Here is a 22,379-nt window from a genome sequence, read left to right as displayed (position 1 = left end):
AGTGTACCGATATAAAGGAGCAGATTTTGAGGATAAGAAAGCTGCAGTAAATAAAAGTTGGAGATAACTTTAGTAAAAAAACATCCAAATAATACAGTAATAAACATCATGTGTAGAATGATGAGAAAAAGAGGCAGAACAACATATAAAAAACTTAAGAACCTTGTTTATACAACCCGCAAATGCTACTTGAATTATGTTTTAAACATAGTAGCTCTTTTCGACAAAACATTTTTTAAAGAAACAGCTGAAGAACCACCATTAAAACATCAGTGAGTAAGATCAAGTAACACAGATAACAGATAACAAAACGAACACATTGAACCACCAAATCCTTTTTGTTAAGACAATAATACTGAGATGCCATATGTGGGTAATTAAAACCACAGCTTTATGAATGACAGATAACAAAACGAACACATTGAACCACCAAATCCTTTTTGTTAAGACAATGACACTGAGATGCTATATATGGGTAATGAAAACCACAGCTTAATGAATGACATTAACATAACTTTAAATAGAGTAGAAAAATTGCTTAAATAAGTCAAAATAAGCAAAGCAAGTGGACAAGACCAGCTCACCTCGTTCATACTGAAAGAACAGCATCATGAACTAGCACCAACAGCCACTTTCTTGTTCAATAAAAAAGGACAAACACCAATAGACTTGAAACACGCATTTGTCTGTACAATCTACAAAAAAGTGTCATACCATGAATTTGCAAATGGCAGGCCTGTCTCCCTAACCTGCATCACCATCAAGCTGATAGAGAACATTGTAATATCAAACCACACGAAACAACTCGCAAGAAACAAGATACATGTACTATCAGAATTCAAACATGGTTTTATAAGTAAGCGATCATGTTAGACACAACACACAGGCCTGATACATAAGTAATACTCATAATTAACACTACAATGCAAACGGAAATAATAGTCTTAAACTCTCCACAATCCTATGATAAAGTTATCTATCCATCCCTGCTACACAAGCTAAGACACTATGGGATGAGAGGGAACACAAGAAATAGATCTCAGTCTCTTAAGACAACAGGACACAGAGAGAACACATATTAGAAAACACGTATTCAGGTAAAGTGGGCATTACATCTGTTTTACCTCAAGGTAGTGTACTCTGCCTTGTCCTTTTTCTAATTTTCCTCAATGACATCGCCGAAAACTTGAAATCTACAATCATAAAATTGAGAAAGGAAATGGTGAATATGTCAAAGCGACAACCACCCGACCACAGAGCAAACAACAGCCGAAGGCAACCAATGGGTCTTCAATGTAGCGAGAATTCCCGCACCCGTAGGTGTCCTTCAGCTGGCCCCTAAAATATGCATAATAGTACAGTGATAATGGACGTCATACTAAACTCCGAATTATACACAAGAAACTAAAATTTAAAATCATACAAGACTAACAAAGGCCAGAGGCTCCTGACTTGGGACAGGCGCAAAATTGCGGCGGGGTTAAACATGTTTATGAGATCTCAACCCTCCCCCTATACCTCTAGCCAATGTAGAAAAGTAAAACAATAACAATACGCACATTAAAATTCAGTTCAAGAGAAGTCCGAGTCTGATGTCAAAAGATGTAACAAAAGAAAATAAATAAAATGACAATAATACATAAATAACAACAGACTACTAGCAGTTAACTGACATGCCAGCTCCAGACCTCAATTAAACTGATTGAAAGATTATGTCTTCATCATATGAATATCAGGTACAATCCCGCCCGTTAGGGGTTTAGTATCATACTATCATAAAATATATGAGAAGAACATAACCCGTGTCATGCCAACAACTGTTTTTTTTAAAGCCTGTTTGCTGATGATTGTCAACTATCAGCACCAAACATGCCCAAGGAATCCTGCTAATGATCTGACAAAGCTTTCAAAATGTAGAAAGAAATTATTAATTGAATTTAACGTCAGCAAATGTGATGTGATGCAACTAACACGATCCAAACACCCGATCAAATAATCTTATTACACGCAAGGTAAACAAACAACTGAAGGAATCAACGGACACAAACTACTTACCAGCAAAGATGATATACGCTGAAACCTAAATATTAACGACATTGTCGCTAGTGCAAACCAAGGGATGCTCAGTAGAAACATAGAAAAGTCACACAGCAAACAAAGATCAATGCTACTAAGGCGCTAGTAAGACCGAGAGTGGAATAACAACAATGTGAGTGCCACCAGCATTTAAAAACAGGCTTAACTGGATACCTCTATGTCAACGAAGAGTTGACATCATATTATGCTTACTATACAATATATATTATTATAAATTTTAGCATTTCTGACAGACGAGACTTATTTTGAAGATGATGGAATGTTTTATCCTGATCCACCTCACAGTGTGCACAGTTTTTTTTACACTTTTGTGTATATTCATTGAAATAGACATAAGAAGCACCTGCGATGGAAAAAAAGAATTGAGTACTCTGTAATTTAACTTATATATCTAAGACGAAGAAGAAGAAGAAGAAGAAGAAGAAGAAGAAGAAGAAGAAGAAGAAGAAGAAGAAGAAGAAGAAGAAGAAGAGATCGTGGGTCACTCGGTAACACAATTCAGCTGTCAGCTATAAATACCATAAATAAAAATACGTCTTATATTATATTATATTTGTCTCCAAATAACCAAATTTTACGTCATTCAACAATATTTTTTTTTACAATTACGTTAGATATTCCTATTTGTGATGCAATAATTTGTGGGAACTTGTGTGATTTCAGGGAATGGTGGACACATTTGCATATTTGTAAGTGTAAATATGCCTTTCTGTCCTGGACAACAGTATGACTCAGGGAAATCTGCATGTTTGCATCAATGTGTGATAATTCCGTTAATAGGTGTGTCTACTAAGACTTATTATTTCAAGCCAAGACGTCATAATATATGAGATATAAGAAGAGTTGGTTTTGTTTGAACTGTTTTGTTTGAACTTTATGCTGTCAAAACAGTTTTGTACAACAGACAGGGTTTGTTTCTAATTTGGTTAGCAAATGTGACGTGTGTATTTTGCACGAAAATCCCACATCAGCGACCGTATCATCCCTCCAGTTTGATAAGTGGCTTTCAATTTATTTCATAGCAATGCAAAAACCTGTTTTCACAAAAACATAGTAGGCAAATTATATTTTGCCAGTCAACAACTCTCTGGTATTGCTAATATCACATTATCTTACGCCAGTCGACAGTTATTTATAGGTTTTATCAGAGTTTTGTGTTGAGATGTCTGGTGAAGCCAAGAAAATCTTGTTTGTGCATGTCGTTAATTACCTAATTATAAAATATATTGTCTTAAACAAGTCAACACTATAAAAAGGTGTTGTGGTATTATTTCCAATGAGACAACCATCCCCAAGAGTTCAAATGAAACTGTAAATCCAACAATGAGAAAATCTGAAAAATGTGAAGCAATAGAAACCAACAGTCTAATTTATAACAAAACAATTTACGAAAAGAAAATACGACCGATATAAAACAACGACAACCAATGAAAAACAGGTTCCTGCCTAGAATAGACATATTAATGATGTTTAAAAGGGTGTTTAACATGTTTTAAGCGCTCAACCCCCTCTCGCATCGGTGAAACAACACAAAATGATAAAAAAACCTTTTGTTTATAAAAGACACTTAGTTATTTAATTACTTCCACAAATATTGTAACTTTCATTCTTATTAATAAATGTTATATCAGTATTACGAATCTAATCTAGAATTCTATCCTAATTCTATCCTATTTTGGTGACTAACTACAGAATAAAAACGTAAACATAAAACAATCTAATCATGCACATAAAAAATCACAGCCGAGTTAGCGAATAATGACATCACATTAGAGTTTCTAAAAATTTCCAAAAATAATGTTGTCATTTTATTTATATTTTTAACATCGCCATAAAAGCGGGAGATTTGGCTAGCTACAAAACCAGCTTCTGTGAAATTATTTGATAAATGTTTGAATAAAGTGGTTTTGAAATCCCTGACTTAATAATTTATTAGTTATATATATAAACTAGAGCATAAATTAAATTCATTAAAATCTAAATCGCGACTACAGACAGGGGCATAGCGAACAAGTGTGAATTACACAAACTACAAGACAAAGGAGACAAACGAACATCACTATCCAAAAGGGGAAAACATCGTCTCTTTTGTCATTTTAAAATGGAGTTTCCGTTGTGAATCTGAAATCTCCAAATCTAAATAAAGGAACATTCATTGCTTTCTGTATTAGATTTAGTTAAGTTTCTCTAAGTAATTTTCCAGAGTAAAAATCTCAAATATTTAAAGAAAAATACCATAAAATAAATGTTTTTTAATTACCAATCAAATGTAATTAAGACGGATCTGAGTTGACCAAAAAACGATGATTCATACCTATACAGGAACAAGTCTGCTATAAAAGTGCGCTACTGGTGCCAATAAAATATCTACAACCTGTCAAAAAAAAAAGAAATTGACGAAACTCACATAGATGGTGTCAAGGAAAAAACAACTAAATTGAATTAATGAAGGTTTTGAGTCATATCTTTATGTTTTGATTTTTAAAGTAATTCAATTTATATTTACGTATTCACAATTTTAACCAAATTTTTTCAAACACTATGCACAATTCATTTATTTGATTCCTCTTCTTCCTTTTTTTGTGGGAGGGGGTATTCTTTGATATGCTTCTTTTCATGGTTTTGTTCGTTTGTCCCTTTGGTTTTTTTATTAGTATTTCTAACTTTTGCTGAACATAAGTATGCTTGGTATACTTTTTTACTTGTCGTCAAGGTGAAATACGTCGAATAGATAGCGTTAAACATCTCCGTGAATGACGGTTTATTCTTTCATAAGGTGCTAAGTATTTTAACAATAAAGAACCAGCGTTCTTGACGAACTTTCAAATTCTTTGTACTTTTCATGTCATTTTAACGACATTTACATGTCTTTTGACAATATAAGGTCATAAATCTTAGCTGATGTGGTTTTTAATCATTACATCCTACAATTTTCCCTTGCAATTAAACAGTTTCCTTGGTTTTTACGTTGACGTAGACTACACCCCTACCTAATTTCTGAATTTAAGACCTTGATGCCAACCATATCACAGGGAAAATGTATATTTTTTCCTCAATAATCCATCTATCTTACAAACAAATGCAATATGTATGTCAGGCCACAAAGTCACCCTTGTCAAAGGTGTTAAAATAAAAATCGTAGGTAATACTTCATTGTGACATCGTGACGAATATGCCGAGGGCATAATCATACTTCTAACGTAAAAGTACTTCCTTGTTCACAAGCCATATAAATATGACCAAAACAAACTCCTATATAAATACATCACAAGCTTTCTATAACATTGAGGACAAAAGTAGTACAAAATGCAGATTTTAAAATTCAACACTTATATTGTCTTTTTGACTTATTTTATTGTGCATGCTCGGACCATGAGCTTACAGACCAGTGGTCACCGTATACGGTCAAAACGTCAGATAGAGACCAATTTTTGTCAAGCGATATTGTGCAATCATGGGGTCTGTGATCCCAAAGCGATAATGTCTACATGCAAATGTAACAATGGCTGGACCGGATTATTTTGCAACGAGAGATGCAGAAAAAAATGTGGATCCCATGGAAAATGTTCACTGTTTGCAAACATGAGAGAAAGAAGAGAATTCTGTAAATGTGACAATGGTTTTAGTGGAGAATATTGTGATAAAACTGTTGACGCAGTTAATGTTCTTTCACAGCAAGAATCAATGTCTTTTAGACAAATTAGTGGTGTAGTATATCGTCAACATACGGAAAACAACACAGTTTATGACGACAAAGTTTGTTTCCCTGGTTTTGTTTGTTCCCATGGAATTTGTAGAAAAAAACATAATAATGAAGGGTCATTAACTGTTCACTGCCAATGTGACCAAGACTGGATTGGAACTTTTTGTCACGTGCGATGTAGTCGTAAATGTAAAAATGGTGGACGGTGCTACAAAGAACGTCTTGATGGAAACGAATTTTGTATTTGTCCGTTTAATTATAGAGGTCGTTTTTGTGAAATACGAAAGACAGACTCTAGAGCGTTTAGAATTGTAGGATGATTTTTATTTACAAATGTGACAGCGAACGATTGAAATCCTTCTAGAATTCCAGTAGTGAATTATAAGAAATGAGATTTTACGGGTCTTTGTGAAATCAGGTTTGATAAGTACGCGTTTTAGCTGTATATATTTATTTATTGTATTACTTGCATAATATTTAATCTAAAATGAATATGACCAAAAGATACGAATAAAAAGATTTATTAAACTATTTTTTTTCTTTCTTAAAAAAACCCATAGGATTGAGAATAAATTGATTGCCTGTCATGACAATATGTGTGTAATAAATATAAAGAACATATTTTAATTATAAAACTTATATGTTTATTGTCTAGGCTCATTAATTCTGGTATAATACAGCAGTAATATATTTAATTGAAAAATTGGAAAAAGAGATGACGTTCTAAGCTGATATTTATGTATATGCGTGTATTGCTCATTTTAAAAGTGTATAAGGTATGATACTCAAAACCCAGCTTGTTGGACTTTCTTTACCTTTTAAACTTTATATCAAAGTACCTTATTCGTGAGACGTAATGTCCACTCAATGTATTAATGTGACTTTAATGATATCATAGCTGTAGTCCATTTTTTCGAATCCTTGGTATGAATCCTGTATCATGACATATCATGAAGTAGTTCTACTACCAGATATTTATTTCTGAACACAACGAAAAATGCCACTTTTAAAACAGCAATTCCTTACCTCACGAAGGGTGACACCTTCAGCATCCACTACCTATTCCATAATAGGTACCACTAGTGAAACATCAGCATCTTACGTCACAAAAGGTGCCACAAGTTAAAATATCTACCCTTCCGTAGCTTTTAAACTTATGCTTATTACCTTATTACTGGTGTTAAACTTTTTTAATGCTGTTGCAGTGTTTTGAAAAATAAATTAAGTATTTTAAACTTCCCTTTCCTTGGCAATATGGAAGTTTGTCCTTCGAAATCTGAAGTTTGTAAATGTACCAGAGGCGCTGGTAGTATGGGAGCCCTTTTTATTTTGTTTATTTTATGACAAATATCTCAAGAATAGACGGACATGATGATGTAAAACAACTACGGGTAAAATGGTTTGTATAAGACAACACAAATCTAATGAGAAAAAACGATATATTATTTACTACAAAAAAACACAAAAAAAAAAGTATCACAAGAGGTCAGTTACCCAAACGCCTGTGGTTTATACCTTCTCCATTAGAATTGTTGTTTATATAGTCGTCTTTTAATTGTTCTTTTATACTTTTATCTTTTCGATTATTTGCTGTGTCGTCTCGGTGAAATACTTGAATATATTAATGATCTGTCGTTTGTATGAAATATTTTCACACAGACTAGCGGTGTATTACCTTTGTAAAATAATGAATAAATTACCATCTATAAACATGTTACGAATTTCGTGAATGCAACCAAAGTATATGAACTAATTCTAAGATTTGTATTTAGTCTCGATAACTAAGCATTTGTATCATCCTACAATTCGTACTTTATTTGACCTTTTTAACTTTTTTGGATTCGAGCGTCACTGATGAGTCTTTTGTAGACGAAATGCGCGTCTGACGTATATACAAAATTAAGTCCTGGTATTTATGATGAGTTTATTTACTAAGTGCTAACTAAGTGCTTACTAAGGACAAACTCAGTTCTATTTGTTGAAGTCCTTCACGAATTTAGTTCGGCAGCTTGTGTACTATCATTTGTCTGTTTGTCTTTTTATTTTTTAGCCATGGCGTTGACAGTTTATTTTCAATCTATGAGTTTTAATGTCTCTCTGGTATCTTTCTCTTCTCTTGTTAAACATCTAAAGCGATAGATTCAAACAAACGAGATTATGTAGTTTTTTATTCGTATAAACTACCATTTGCCTGATGTGCACATGCTATTAGATAGTTTAATAAAGGCAATAGTAGTGTTCAATATTCATAAGTCGATTGAAAAAAATAAAATCCGGGTTACAAACCGAAACCGAGGGAAACGCATCAAATACAAAAAATTTAAACATTATTTGACGAATTTATAAAGTCAGATATTAATAGTCCTTCATGCTACTACCCTTTCAATAGGAAGTGGTATCAATTAATTTGAAGGATACAATATGCTGATACATTTTTTGATGCATTTTTTTCAACATGATATTAATTGTGCTAAAACCAAGATTGCAAAAAAAAAAAAAACAAACTCCGCAATGTAGCTCTTCAGCTTTATCAGTTGTATGTTCACCTTTTTGATTTACAGCTGGTCTACGATAATGTTGAAATAAAGAATTTTGACTTTATTATCTCGATCACAGTGTGCTAAAATATGTTTTAAAATTTTCTTTTACTAGTTAAATTCTTAGTCGAAAGCGATAATTTGAAACCCGTTTAAAGGCTTAGGTTAAATAAATTTTATTGTTTTGTTTTACAAGAAATATGTTAAAAACGGACTACAAGTTAAAACCGTTTGAAGTTTACAAAAAGCAGACCCGAGGAAAATGAAACACCTGCAACGTCAAATTTAAAGAAGACGCATCGAAGTGATAATCTGACATTTGGGATGTAAAAACTATTAGAAAATCATCTCTTCACGACACAAAGATAAACGGAGTAGATACAATTAAAAAAAATCTAAGTATGGCAATATTTCATCATGTGATGTTCAATTAAACCACGACAAAACGATATAAAGTGTTTCTTTTGAAATACGTTTTATCACATTACAGAAATTGAAAAACAAACCACAGACACAAAATAATGCTGGAATATTATTGGTCAAATATATCTGTAAACATTTTATAAATAAGTTGTGTTTCCTTATTAAAAACCAATGACCCTTTTTTTACGTTGTACAGTGTTTATATGAGAACAAGTGACACAGTTTTGTAATGATTATTATCCGGAACAAGTAATTTTTAAGGAAAAAAAATAATAAAACAAAAATTATAATGAACAATCTAAATGGTCGACATGATAGATTATACATGACTTTCTTGTATGTCAACGGCTAGATAGCTAAATGGAGAAAATGGTCTACGATTTTTTAACCAGTAAAGTATCATTCAATTTTCTGTTTTTCTGTCAAATAGAAATCACGAGAGGAAAACACCTGGTAAAACACAATTACATTAATTAATTAAGAATTACTAGTTAGCAAAATTTATAAAGGCAACAGTAACTTACCGCTGATAAAAAGTCATCAATCAATTAAGAGAAAACGAATTCGGATTAAAAATTAAAACCGGGGGAAACGCATCAACTATGAAAGGAAAACAACGGAACAACAAAAACACTGGAGTGCAACAAAACATGTGCCAACATACACAGGTTATTTGATGACAACTATCATATTCCTGACTTGGTACTAGACATTTTAAGAAAAATGCGTGTTTAATAAAGGAAGACAACAGAAGTGCACCACTGTTCATACACACAAGAATTGAAGTTGGTTTTATGGCTAGCCAAACCTCCCAATTATATAGTAATGTTAAAAGATACTACGTGGCAGGAATATAGTGCTATCAAACGCAAGAACATAAGTAATGCTAACTAAAGAAAGAGACTAGAAATAACCTTTTTATTTTACCTTGTCCTTATTTTCCTAACATACAAACCCATGATTGATATCTTTTATATAAAACAGAGCAATCATACCCTGCGAAATAAGTTTCATAATCAGAGTAAGTAATTATCATGAAATTTGTTAAACATCGAATAAGAATCAGAGAAATTTGCCTTATCACCTTAGACTCAATATAAAATGGTCAATCATTGTTTTAAAGCGACTATGAAATGTTTACTGTAATGACATCAAACCTGTTAGATATGTAGGTTGCAGGAGTTTTGTTGTTACCCATCTAACTTTTTGAAAAAAAAAAGGATTTAAAAATGCAAACGGGCATATGGAATTTAAAAGTTTATACTCAATTCTCTCAGGAATTTGACAATAGGGAAAATAGAATAATGATACATGCCGCAGATTTAAACTTCAGAAGCTGATTCGTTTAAAACATATATTATGGCAAAATTAAAGACAAACAGACGACAAACAAGTACATCATACATATAAAGTCTTCTGGCTAATACGATTAAGGTATATACATCATAACAAAACCATGAACATCCATATAAAGCAAAGCAAACAATTTGTTGGCTTTTATACGAACTATAAATAAAAAAGCAAAGATTGAGTAATAATTATGTGCTGATAATTAAAAGTGTCTTTAATAATGTCAACGATAAGGATGGTCAATGCGAGTATCAATAATACTGTACGAAGGTATCAGAAATCCGTTTTTATAGAATATTGAACATGTTTGAAATCCTGATATTTTGTATATAAATATTTCTGCAAATTAAAAAGTTTGTAGCAGATACATAACGCTAAACCAACTTTGTTATAGTAGAAATAAGATAATCAATTTCTACGGGAGATTTCACGAATGAGAAAAAAAAAGTATCAGAGAACGAACGGACGAACGAACGGACTGTGAACAAGACAAAAAACGTGCTTCAGTCAAATGAATGTTGGAATGTTTGAAATTTGTTCGAATAACAACATAGTATAACTTGATCGGACACAAAACTTCAATACCCTGCTGTTCTCTACAATGCGAAAAGGTAAACATTATATGACATTTATGATGTGGTGTTTTCATTGCTTTTTAGTGATTTAGAATGATATAATAAACAAACATCATTGTAATAATGTTAACATTTCCATAAAACAGTAATAAAAACTAGCTTTCACGCCTTAGCTTGGAGAATTTTAAAATGAAATATGTCACACCTTCTCATTATACTGATCACTATCTTGAGTTTAATTTTGTTACTCTGTGGAAGTGCAGTAAAGCCATACATATTAATATCAAAAAAGGACAATGACCTTCAACAAAATATATTGGTCAATAGTGTGCGATATGCTTTAAAATTTTAAATTAAATTAATGTAAATAAAAAAAAAAGACAAATAAGAAAAACCAAGGAAAGACACAACTCATTAAAAACGAAGAATCGAATAAGAACAGGGCAATTCTTCAATAATAACAGAGAATAAGAAGAGGGCAATTCTTCAATAACAACAGAGAATACGAAGAGGGCAATTCTTCACTAATAACAGAATACAAAATAAAAAAACACAAAACAAACCACCAAACCTGGAGTACACACATATGGTCAGGATTGGTGAACGGATTTGTTTTCTTCGGGGGGTTTGTATTGATCATGCATCCATAGCAAGTAATAATTTGGTGATCATTCTATGATGTTAAAATCGAAGAAAAGACGAATGAATTGTGGAAATGATAACTATAACACATTAAGGCAACAGTAGTATACTGCTGTCTGTTCAATATCCGTTGTTATCTGTCTCACAGATATTCCATAACCGTCAAAGAAATCATAAAGGCGTCCGTTAAAATTTCGAGGAATGGTAAAACTTTAATGATTTGAACCTTTGGTGAAAAAGCTTCCTGGAATATAATTGAAATAAGTAGGGAAAATGTAAGCCATTCCATCTGTTTAACATATAGAGATAAAGAATCTATATGTAGGTTCTGCTGGTATGTTGCTAGAGAAAATAAAGATTTTAAGTTCACAGTGTGAAAGCTTCTATATGAACTTCGCTTCCCATACGAATAAAGAAAAACAAAGAGGTGGTTTCCTATTAAAATGAAAATTTTAGGTTAATTAATTTCCAAATTTAACAAATATGATGATTTTCCATTCCTAAATCCTTTCTTATTATGCATTGGAGCGTTTTTAATTCAAACCATTTGGCCGCTAACGTTAATAAGACAGGGCTTTACCAGAATCACATTTTTTGAAGTAGGAAATAATGAAAAATTTTATAAAAAAAGCCACTGCACTGTTGTAAATTTATCAATACTATAAACATATTGTTTTAAAGAGAAATGCTATAAAAAGTAAAATCTCAAAAATACTGAGTTCCGAGGAAAATTTAAAATTGAAAGTCCCTAATCAAATGGCACAATCAAAAGCTTAAACTCGGAGTTAAATTCAAAAGCGAATCGAAAAGTCATAAATCTTATGTCAAAATCAAAAGCTCAAACACATAAAACGAATGAACAACAACTGTCATATTCCTGCCTTGCCACAAATATTCTTTAATATAAGTCTCAATGTCGAAATTATTGAAAAACGGATATCATTCATTTTTGTATCAATTTAAAATTTCAATATAGACACCTTATTGTTCTTGTATGGCTATAATCTGTGTTATCGAGACGTTACACATTTAATTCAGCTTTAAGCAGTTGAATTGTTTAGTCTTAAAAATTGAAATATATTATAAACAGATCCCTATCACAACTTTAGTGTTTTGTGGATGTTTGTTGTATGTAGATTGTGTCTATTAATGTTATGTTTTATATCTCAATCGATCGTTTGTTTCAATATGATAAAAATCAGAACGACATCACATTGTCCTTCTAGATTTGTTTGTCGCTCATCATCATTTTTCACGCGGCAAAAATATACAGAGAAAAGTGAAATAACATTACCGGTACCAATTTTACTGCATATATAAATATTCTGTTTAGTGAATGTTGAATTGTTTGACCAAGGTGTTTCTACCCCCAGTCATTGATTACCTTAATTCAAATTTAAAAAGTTTTCCATTTTTAATGTTCTACAGCATCGCTCTTGCTTTGACCTTTCAATTGCTTTGATTCGGTGCCACTTTGGCGTACCAACAATTATCCACTTTACTCCGCAACTAAGAAGTTTTATTTACAGTATTATACAGTCTTTCGAATATCTGATGATTACTACAGATGAACAGATCCATTTAAAAACACGGTTCCTTGAACAACTCAGAAATTCAGTAAATCGTTCGTTGCTTTATTTTTTTTTTAAATAAAAAATACCACCTTCCTGCTTTTATTAAACACCACAATAGATGCTACCATTAAACTATGTGTTCGTAACTATCGAGATGATAAGAAGTAGTTTTTTGAACTATTCTTTATTTCTTTATCTTAATTGAATATTATTTAAATAATTATTTTCTATTCAAAGATAAATATAAATAGTGTCATTAAATATTAATAAAATGTTTACCAATAATATTGCCAATACTGCCGTAATTTTGACAAAATGTTAAATAACAAAAATACGAACTCCGAGGAAAATTCAAAACGGAACATCCTAATCAAATGGCAAAATAATCAAAAGATCAAACACATCAAACAAATGGATAACATCTTTCATATTCCTGACTTGGTACTGGCATTTTCTTATGTAGAAAATGGTGGAATGAACTTGGATTTTGCTAGCTTAACCTCTCACTTATATTACAGTCGTATAAAATTCCATTATATTGACAACTAAATAGGAACAAAACAAACAGACAAAATCAGACAAAAATGTGGAAAAGAGTATAGCAGTTAATATTGTTTTATAACCTTTATCACTATAATAACAAATAAATGTATCAACAAAGTCTTAAAGACAAAGCACCTGAGCAAGATATTGTCAGTTTATTTTCGATGAGTTGGTCTATTTAGGGTCTTGCAATTTGTAAATTATGAATAAATTTCTTAGCAAAAAGTTGGAAAAGATACATGAGGAAATTAACACCAGATGAAGAAAGACAGCAAATATCATATTCAAAAGAAAAGAGTTTATTATTTTTTTTTTCAAAAATAATAAATAAAATCTAATGCGTTACTCGAAAACATTAAAACCGTAGTTGATTACGAATGTGAGACAAGTAAGGTTATACAATCAAACATTAAATGATTGGATAAGATGAAGATAATTTTAGACGTCTTTGTTACAGATATTCCATAAATATTAAATAAATTAGTCTGCACAATTAAAACAAAAAGGAAAATAAGTTTACCATTAGGAACTTTTGTATAACTACCATGTAAGCAACAACTCTCAAACAAGGAAATCGTGATAAGGAAATTCAAGTCATAGACAAATCGTGAGATATATATATTTTATACGCATTTACTGCTTTAATGTTTCATCTTTGATATGCGTAGTTCTGATTGGAAAAATAATAAGCAATTTCTTTTGTCGTAATGGCTTATTACAAAAAATCCTAATACAAAATTCAAGATCCGGTGGATTTTACAAATATGAAAGTTATTGTGTAGTAAAATTCACATTTAGACAGCTGAGTACTAATTTAACCTTTAAAGATGGTTTATAAGAGCATCCAGATTATATTTTAATGCTTTATGGGCTAGTTTGACTCTCCGTATTTTCATAGACAGACCGGCCAGCGGTCCAGAAATTACAAACACTTTTTTTTTTACACGTTTTCTAAAAAAATGACACGAAAGACAGATGATTTCCATTGGATTTATTGAAAGGTACATGTTAACAGTTTCAAAAAAGGTATTACTTCAAGCAATTGAAATTCTAACCTTAGCCAAATTTTGGGGAAACATGTGACATCTTCCCCCCTTTTTACATTATTTTATAACAAATAAATGCAGATTGTTGCCATAGATACACCGAAAAGAAAAAAATATTTTACCATTTTATATCCTGGATATAAAATCTATGGAGGATTCTGATTACATACATAATTTTATGCCCATATATGACACAAAACTTAATATTGCAAGAAAGCAATGAAAAGGAGATGGTTAAATTTGTGAGGGAAGGTTTAAATGTTTTTTCCTAACTGTATACTGCAACCTTATCCAATATGTGCTTTGATAAAAACAGTTGGAGGGGAAAAAATCAACGGAGAGCTAACTCAGATAATTTATTCAAGAGGGGCGGTTATACCAGAGTGATATTAAAATCCATAGATCGAAAATAAACTGACAACGCCATAGTTAAAAAGGAATAAAAACCCAAACAGACAAATAATACTACACAAGACACAACATGGAAAAGACTAAGCAACATCTAACCTACCAAAGACAACTTTGTTACTCATTGAAATGTGAATGGTTTGTTGAAAAACATGTCCACCAAACGTATCAAATATGTTGTCAATCAAGAAATCAAGCATCTTGGTAATGTCAATTTCAGAGAAATTTTTAATTGAACCAGAGATATTGTTTTTCAAAGTAGGATTTATCTCTCCCTAAGACAAGCTACTTGTACCAACGGTGTCATTCCTTTTTATGAAACAAAGTAAAACCAACTCTTTCAATTTGTCTTTTGATTTGGAATTGGGAATACTTTTGTAAAGTGTAAAATAGGTTTGCAAATTTGGTAAGATCGATATCTTACAACACATATCTAAATAATTATTGAACATTATTTTATTACAGCATTGATTACTAATGAATGTTTGATATATCTCAAACATAGAAGAGTTTATAAAACACGACAAAGACGTTGGCAGTAAGTTGGTATCTTAAAACAAAATGATTTGTTATGTTTCATTCCAAATATGATCTATTAAACAATAAATCTAATTCTATATCAAACTCAAATCACCTTTATCTGGTATGACTACATTTGAGTTTTATGTAAAAGCTAATACTTTATCCTTCAACTAAAACAGCGTGATTATAGTTCTGTTATATATTTTGTGCGACTGAAGTGCAATAAATCCTGAATATTATTTTAATTACAAAATACCAGGCGGAAAAACACATTGTAGAACGTTATTGACATTAAAGGTAAATGTTAAATACGATGAATCAAAGACACGAGAATAAACTTCCATCAGTGAAAAAGCAATTGTTCAATGAATTCCAATATGGTTGCCCGATATCATTATTATTATTATTAATTGAATTAATAAAATCAGTTGAAGAAACAGAATATTGTGAAACTTTTTGGTAAGGAATTTCATTAACTTTTCCTTAGGTGATCTGATAAAAAAAAATAGAACTAACAAGCCTTCTGTATGCAATACATAGTCCCGGGTAGAAATTACATTATACTGGAACAAATTGCTAACTTGTTCTATAACTTGTCATGGTGTAAACAGAAAGGAAATATCAAGTCATTGTATTTAAGCATGACTAAAACAGAGTGAATAACTGATTTTATGAGAGAATTTTTCAAGGACCGTAACATTATTAGACCAAAAAAAAAATTTTGAATTTCATCTGTAACACTCTTAACATTGGATATGATAAATAGTTCGTTAAAATTAGATATGATGTTATACAGTGTTAATCTATTTTCAAATTATATTCAAATATAATTAATAATTAAAAACATTTTTTCTCTCATTTGACACAAACTAATACAGATTTGTAACTTATCAATAAAATGTCAACAACTTTTATCTACACAATTTATGCGCATCTGGTGCAGAAAAATTGGTACCGTTATTACTATCACTGGGTCGATGCCTCTGCTGGTGGATTGTTAGTCCCCGAGGGTATCACCAGCCCAGTAGCCAGTACTCTGGTACTGGCATGAAAATACGGATTTTTTGTTTTATTAAAATTTGCTATTACAAAATGTTAGAAATTATTATAAATTAAGGAATGTATTTCCCTCATGCAAAGCTCTGATTCATTTCACGGATTTGGCTATACTTTTTGGAATTTTTGGATTATAGCTCTTCATCTTTTATATAAGCTTTGGAATTCACTGAAGAGACATGTATTGTCGAAATGCGCATCTGGTGCAGAAAAATTGGTACCGTTATTGTTATTTTAATGTAATGAAATATACACCTTAATAAAAATAAGTTATTATGTAATTAAAGGATTTCACTTTATATTTTCAATATACATACATAGCATTCAGAAAATTAGTTAATACACAATATCAAACAAACAAACTGGCACAAATTTTTCAAACAATTTACTAAAGACTTCCTTTAAAAAAAATGATTTATCTCTCTTTGTATAGAAATATGGTTTTGCATTGTAATCTAACATTAGATATGGATTTTTTTATGGACCATAACTCTGGACTAAATCATCCGAATGGAACACTATTCGTAATTGATCTATAACTTGTCATGGTTATAGGTACCAGGATTATAATTTAGTACGCCAGACGCATGTTTCGTCTACATAAGACTCATCAATGACGCTCAGATCAAAATATTTATAAAGCCAAACAAGTTAAAAGTTGAAGAGCATTGAGAACCAAAAATTCACAAAAATGGTCCCAAATTTGGCTAAGGTAATAAATGCGTGAAAGAAGAAAATCCTTAGTATTTCGAAAAATTCTTACTTTTGTAAAACAGAAAATTTATAAAAATGACCATATAATTGATATAAATGTCAACACCTAAGTGCTGACTACTGGGCTGGTGATACAATCGGGGACGAAACGTCCACCAGGAGATGCATCAACCCAGTGGTGTAAATAGTTATCAATGGTATCATGCTTATAATTTAATACGCCAGACGCGCGTTTCGTCTACTTTTTACTCATCAGTGACGCTCACATCATATAACAAATATTAAATCAACCATTGAATGTCTTTAAGAATGAAGAAAAAAACTGTGGAAAGCTGATTTGCCGGACTGAAGGATGGACAGACAGACAGACATACATACAGACAGACAAACGTACGGAGCGGAAAACCTAAAGTCCCTTTCGACTTCGTCGGTAGGGGACTAAATAAATATACCCTACATGATACCTTTATTAAAGAATGTCCGTGAAGATGTCTTCCGGTAGCAGTCTTCATTGTCCTTTGTCGTTTATAATCCTTATGAAGAATATGTAGTAAGATATAAGGAATAACACTCCAATTCTGGTTTGTATTTTCAGAATCAACACAACGGGCTCAACCACATTGTCTGTACCATTTTTACTGCAAACGGACTTGTTGACAACAAATGTCTATTCACTTACCCTGAATGTCAAACAGTTGAAAATACAAAACTTATAACACGTGGAGACAAAGCTGTGTTACTTTTCAAAGCACATGTGTTCAACCACGTGTTCGTGTTGGTATTTGTATCTGCAGTTTTTTTGTTATTGTCGTTTGTCTTTTCATTATTTAATCTGTTGCCATGTTTTTGTCTGTGTCAATGTGTCTTACGAGTTTCGATAATTCCTTAGATTTCTTCGATTTCTTATCAATGATTAATTTAAATGGAGATGTATAGAGTGTTGTTTAAACTTCGTTGCTATAAGTTATCTTGAAATACAAGGGGACAGCAGAATAAATACTGTATCAAAAAAAAATCGTCGAATTTACCAGGCTTATAGTTTTATACACAACATCGCGTTTCGTATGCAAAAGCCTCATTTGTGATCCATTTGTTTGTTGTGTTTGAGCTTTTAATTTAGTCATTTGATTACGGAATTTTTGTTTTGAATTTTTCACGGTGTTTGTTTTTTTTTGTTATTTTACTTTTTGTAAAATCTAATCGAAAAGCTAAAAATCCAAATAAAGTCCGAAGTTGAAATATAGTTGTGACATACAATCCGAAAACTTGTGCCAATTATAGCTTATGTATTAGATGCGAGGAAACAACACTTCTCTGCGAAATGTGTTATAAAAAGGTCCGAAATATCATGAGCCTAAATCCATCAATTGGTAATACAACAAATTTTGATGGATTTAGTCGAGGATTATGCCAGGCAAGGGGCTAAGCGCGAAAAGAAAGACATAGACACTCTTTCCGAATGGATAAAGGCTGTGAAGTCGTTGATACAAATCTGAATTAACTGGCGTTGTCACTTTATTTTCGATTTATGAGTTTGACAGTCCATCTAGTATTTTTCGTCCTTCTTTTATTCTTTCGAATAATAAGAAAATAAATAAACAGATACCAGGATTATAAGCGTATGGTATAATATGATTTTCTTATAAGAAATTGCTCATTTTATTAAACAGACTATATCTATGGTAACGGCAGAAAGGGTCAATTTGAATTTTTGTTGTTTATTTGTTAATAAACTTTTGCCTTTTTAATAGTTTCCTCCGATTCACAGGTGTTTTTCTCATCCTTGGAATTTAAAAAAACAAATTTTGATTTAAAATAAAGTATGAATATTTAAACTTACAAGGGCAAGCAATAGACAATTAACTGGAAATTATTTCAAGTTAAGGAGAGTTATCCTTTATATACCACTAAATAAAAATTGTCGATTGTGCACACGTTTTAAGAATTTATTTGTCTTTCTTGATATGAAGACTAATTGCTCGTACCTTCTTTTGTAATATTTATCGAATTATTCATAAGACATCTTACTAAAAGAGAATTCTTTATAGTTGTAAAAAATATTTGCATTTGCTGAATCAAATTAAAGACGTTTTTTAGTCAAACATGTTTTATACATTGCCATAGTATGAATTGATAAATGCAAAATATAAAAAAAAAAACAACACCTTGATTCTGAGTTAGTATTGAATTTTACTACAATATCAAATTTTGACAAATGTAAGAATTATCTGAAATATTAAACCTGTGATGCTGAATTTACATAGACAGAAGTTTGAAGGTCACTTCATTGTCATATGTCAGCAAGTAAAAAAATACATTTTTCATTATAATTGCGATGATCTAGAAACATGAATAACAAAATATATTTTATTCAGCGGCAATTATTGTCAACATTAAGAACTAACGTCAGCAAAGAGCCTGTGTCAGTGTTTATCTCAAACAACTGTCACTATCCAGTATTATAAACAAGAAAGAATAAATGTCAAAAGTCTCCTTTTTTTTACAATTTCTCTCTATCTTCTTTATCAAAAAAGATGTGGTATAATTGCCAATGAAACACCTCTTCACAAATGACCAAATGACACAGAAAATCAAAACTATAGGTCACGTTTGGGCCTTCAACAAAGCTCATACTGCCAAAAAACATAAAATAAAGTATTAAATATCAACAATTTAGGACAGCCACTATCATGAAAAGTCTACTTAGAAATATATACTTATTTGTAGATTTTATCTTGCTAATTATAATTGGTATTTTAAAGTGGTATTTGCTTCGAGATATATAATAACCTAAGAAACATCGCTGATGGAGAATTATTCACCTGCAAGTGAATAATTTGACCTCACTGAAGCTGTATTCATTTGACCTTTACTTTAATCCCTTAACTAGAGATGTATTACGCATGAACTAGGAGTTTGCAGCTATTGAAAGGGAAAGAATGTCTAAATTGGAAATAAAACAAGGGAAACCCATTTGTTTGGCTGTTTTGATCCATAAAACTAATTCGTATACAGGTAAAAACGATGATTAACATGTTTGTTCAATCTATAAAACAATTGGCTTTTGTAAGATTGCGGCGAGGGGTTGATCTCAATAACCAGTCAGATGGGAAACAATTACATATGTTACTTTTGAATCTAACTTTGGTTGCGAAAAATATCATGGTATTATTGAAACTTATGAATAAAACAGTCTAATAAGATTTCGCAAAATATTAAAAATCTGAAGTGTCAGTTCTTATGGCTGTATGATGTAAAAACATGTAATTAAAGCAAAGGTCAAAATCTAGAACGTCATATTAACCTATGACCTTAATATGTAAGGTTAATGAGTTATATCACTTTACGCATAATTCGAAATATAAACTGGGCGAAAACTTCCATTTTTTGTCTACGCAGCTTTTCCACCAAAATTTATAAATAAAGACATGTCGAAACTAACAGTTTTGTAAAAAAATAATTTATCGCTATGGTATACAGTTTTTGAAAATAAGTCAAAATCGAAATTTGAAATATCATCTTGACCACAATTTCAAGGTCACAAACCATGGACATCAAATCAAAAGACCCTAGGTGTTTAATATGTTAGGTTAATGAGTTATATCACTTTACACATAATTCGAAATATAAACTGGGCGAACACTTCCATTTTTTGTCTACGCAGCCTTTCCACCAAAATTTTCAAATAAAGACATGTCGCAACTAACAGTTTTGTAAATATAATTGATCGCTATGGTATACAGTTTTTGAAAATAAGTGAAAATAAGCCAAAATCAAATTTGAAATATTACTTTGACTTTTCACCTTGACCTTATTTTCATTTTTTTGGACCAAGGATCTCAAATCCAAACAATCTAGGTCTCTATCACTTATGGTTTACCAGTTAGAAACACATGTCTCTTATATCAAATGCATAAGGGGGATAACTCTCATATGGAGTCTCCGTATAGCCTTGGCGTAACGAGCAATTTGGTAAAATAAATTTTCGTTATATTTTACGGTTGCGAAGGAGTAGTGGCCACAAGAAAAACAATGTTTGCAAATCCTAGCTTTTTTTTTCAAGATTAATTTAGTTCTTATATTTTACAGCAATACAACAAAAAGCAAAATAACTTGGGATTCAGTAAGCTTAATATATATATATAAGATAGCTGCATAGTTTGATGAAAATCCACGTATATAATCATTTTTATTTTTACCTAATGTAAAATTAATTTCTTTCATTTCACAGCAACAAATCAAAATCCAAATAAGCTTGAATTTTGTAAGATCAATATTTAATTCAGTTAAATGGGCTGATTTACACTAGTTAGAAACTAAATTTGAAGGTCAAGACTAGTCGAGACAGGTCCAGACTGGTTGAGACTGAGTCGAGACTAGTCGAGACAGGTCGAGACAGGTCGAGCCTTGGTCAACACTATTTCAGACTACACCAAGATCATCAAGTACTGAATCAGACTAATTAAGTAAAATCGAGACTTAGTCGAGTACACTTAAGTACAGTTAAGTACAGTCGGGACAATGTCGAGACTAGTCAAGTAAAATACGTGCTTGATTTTACTGGTCGAACACAAAAACTGGTCAATTCAGACTCTGAACAGTTTGTAGTGATATATTTGTTTAATCTTTGATTTTGAAATTTTATGAAGTTCTTTCTGTCTTAAATTTCTCTTGGAGTTTGGTATTTTTTTAATATGCTCTTTTTATTTAAAACAAATACGATATCAAAATAGCCGCTACTGGTGACAGTTGTTTAATTAAAGCTTAATAGAACTTAGACAGATTGTACAAATTTAATTTTTCTGGTTAAGGTTAGTTGAAGAGCCAGCTCAACAAATCACTTTGATACTAAATACATTCATTTCGACCGAAGAGTAATCAGTTTTTGTCCATCCAATAGAACCAATTGTGGCGGTTATTCCAAGAAATAGCAAAAAAAAAGAAGAAAAAACGAGGATGTGGTATTATTACGTAATAGGTTTCTCAACTGATGCATGTTTCACACCTGGGTTTTTTCTACATGGTGATAATGCAATTCCTACTGTTTTCTCTCCCACGTTTATGTGTTTGTACCAGAGTTTGTGATATTTCAACGGATAACGTTATGCAATCTTTATATTTAGTTCTGTTAAAATCATATCAGAAAAGTTTTATTTGTCCTACAAGACTGAACGAAACTATTGCTTTTA

This window comes from Mytilus galloprovincialis, chromosome 1 (genome assembly GCF_965363235.1).
Source record: "Mytilus galloprovincialis chromosome 1, xbMytGall1.hap1.1, whole genome shotgun sequence".
In the NCBI taxonomy this organism is placed as follows: Eukaryota; Metazoa; Mollusca; class Bivalvia; order Mytilida; family Mytilidae; genus Mytilus; species Mytilus galloprovincialis.
Note: the sequence above shows the minus strand (reverse complement) of the source record.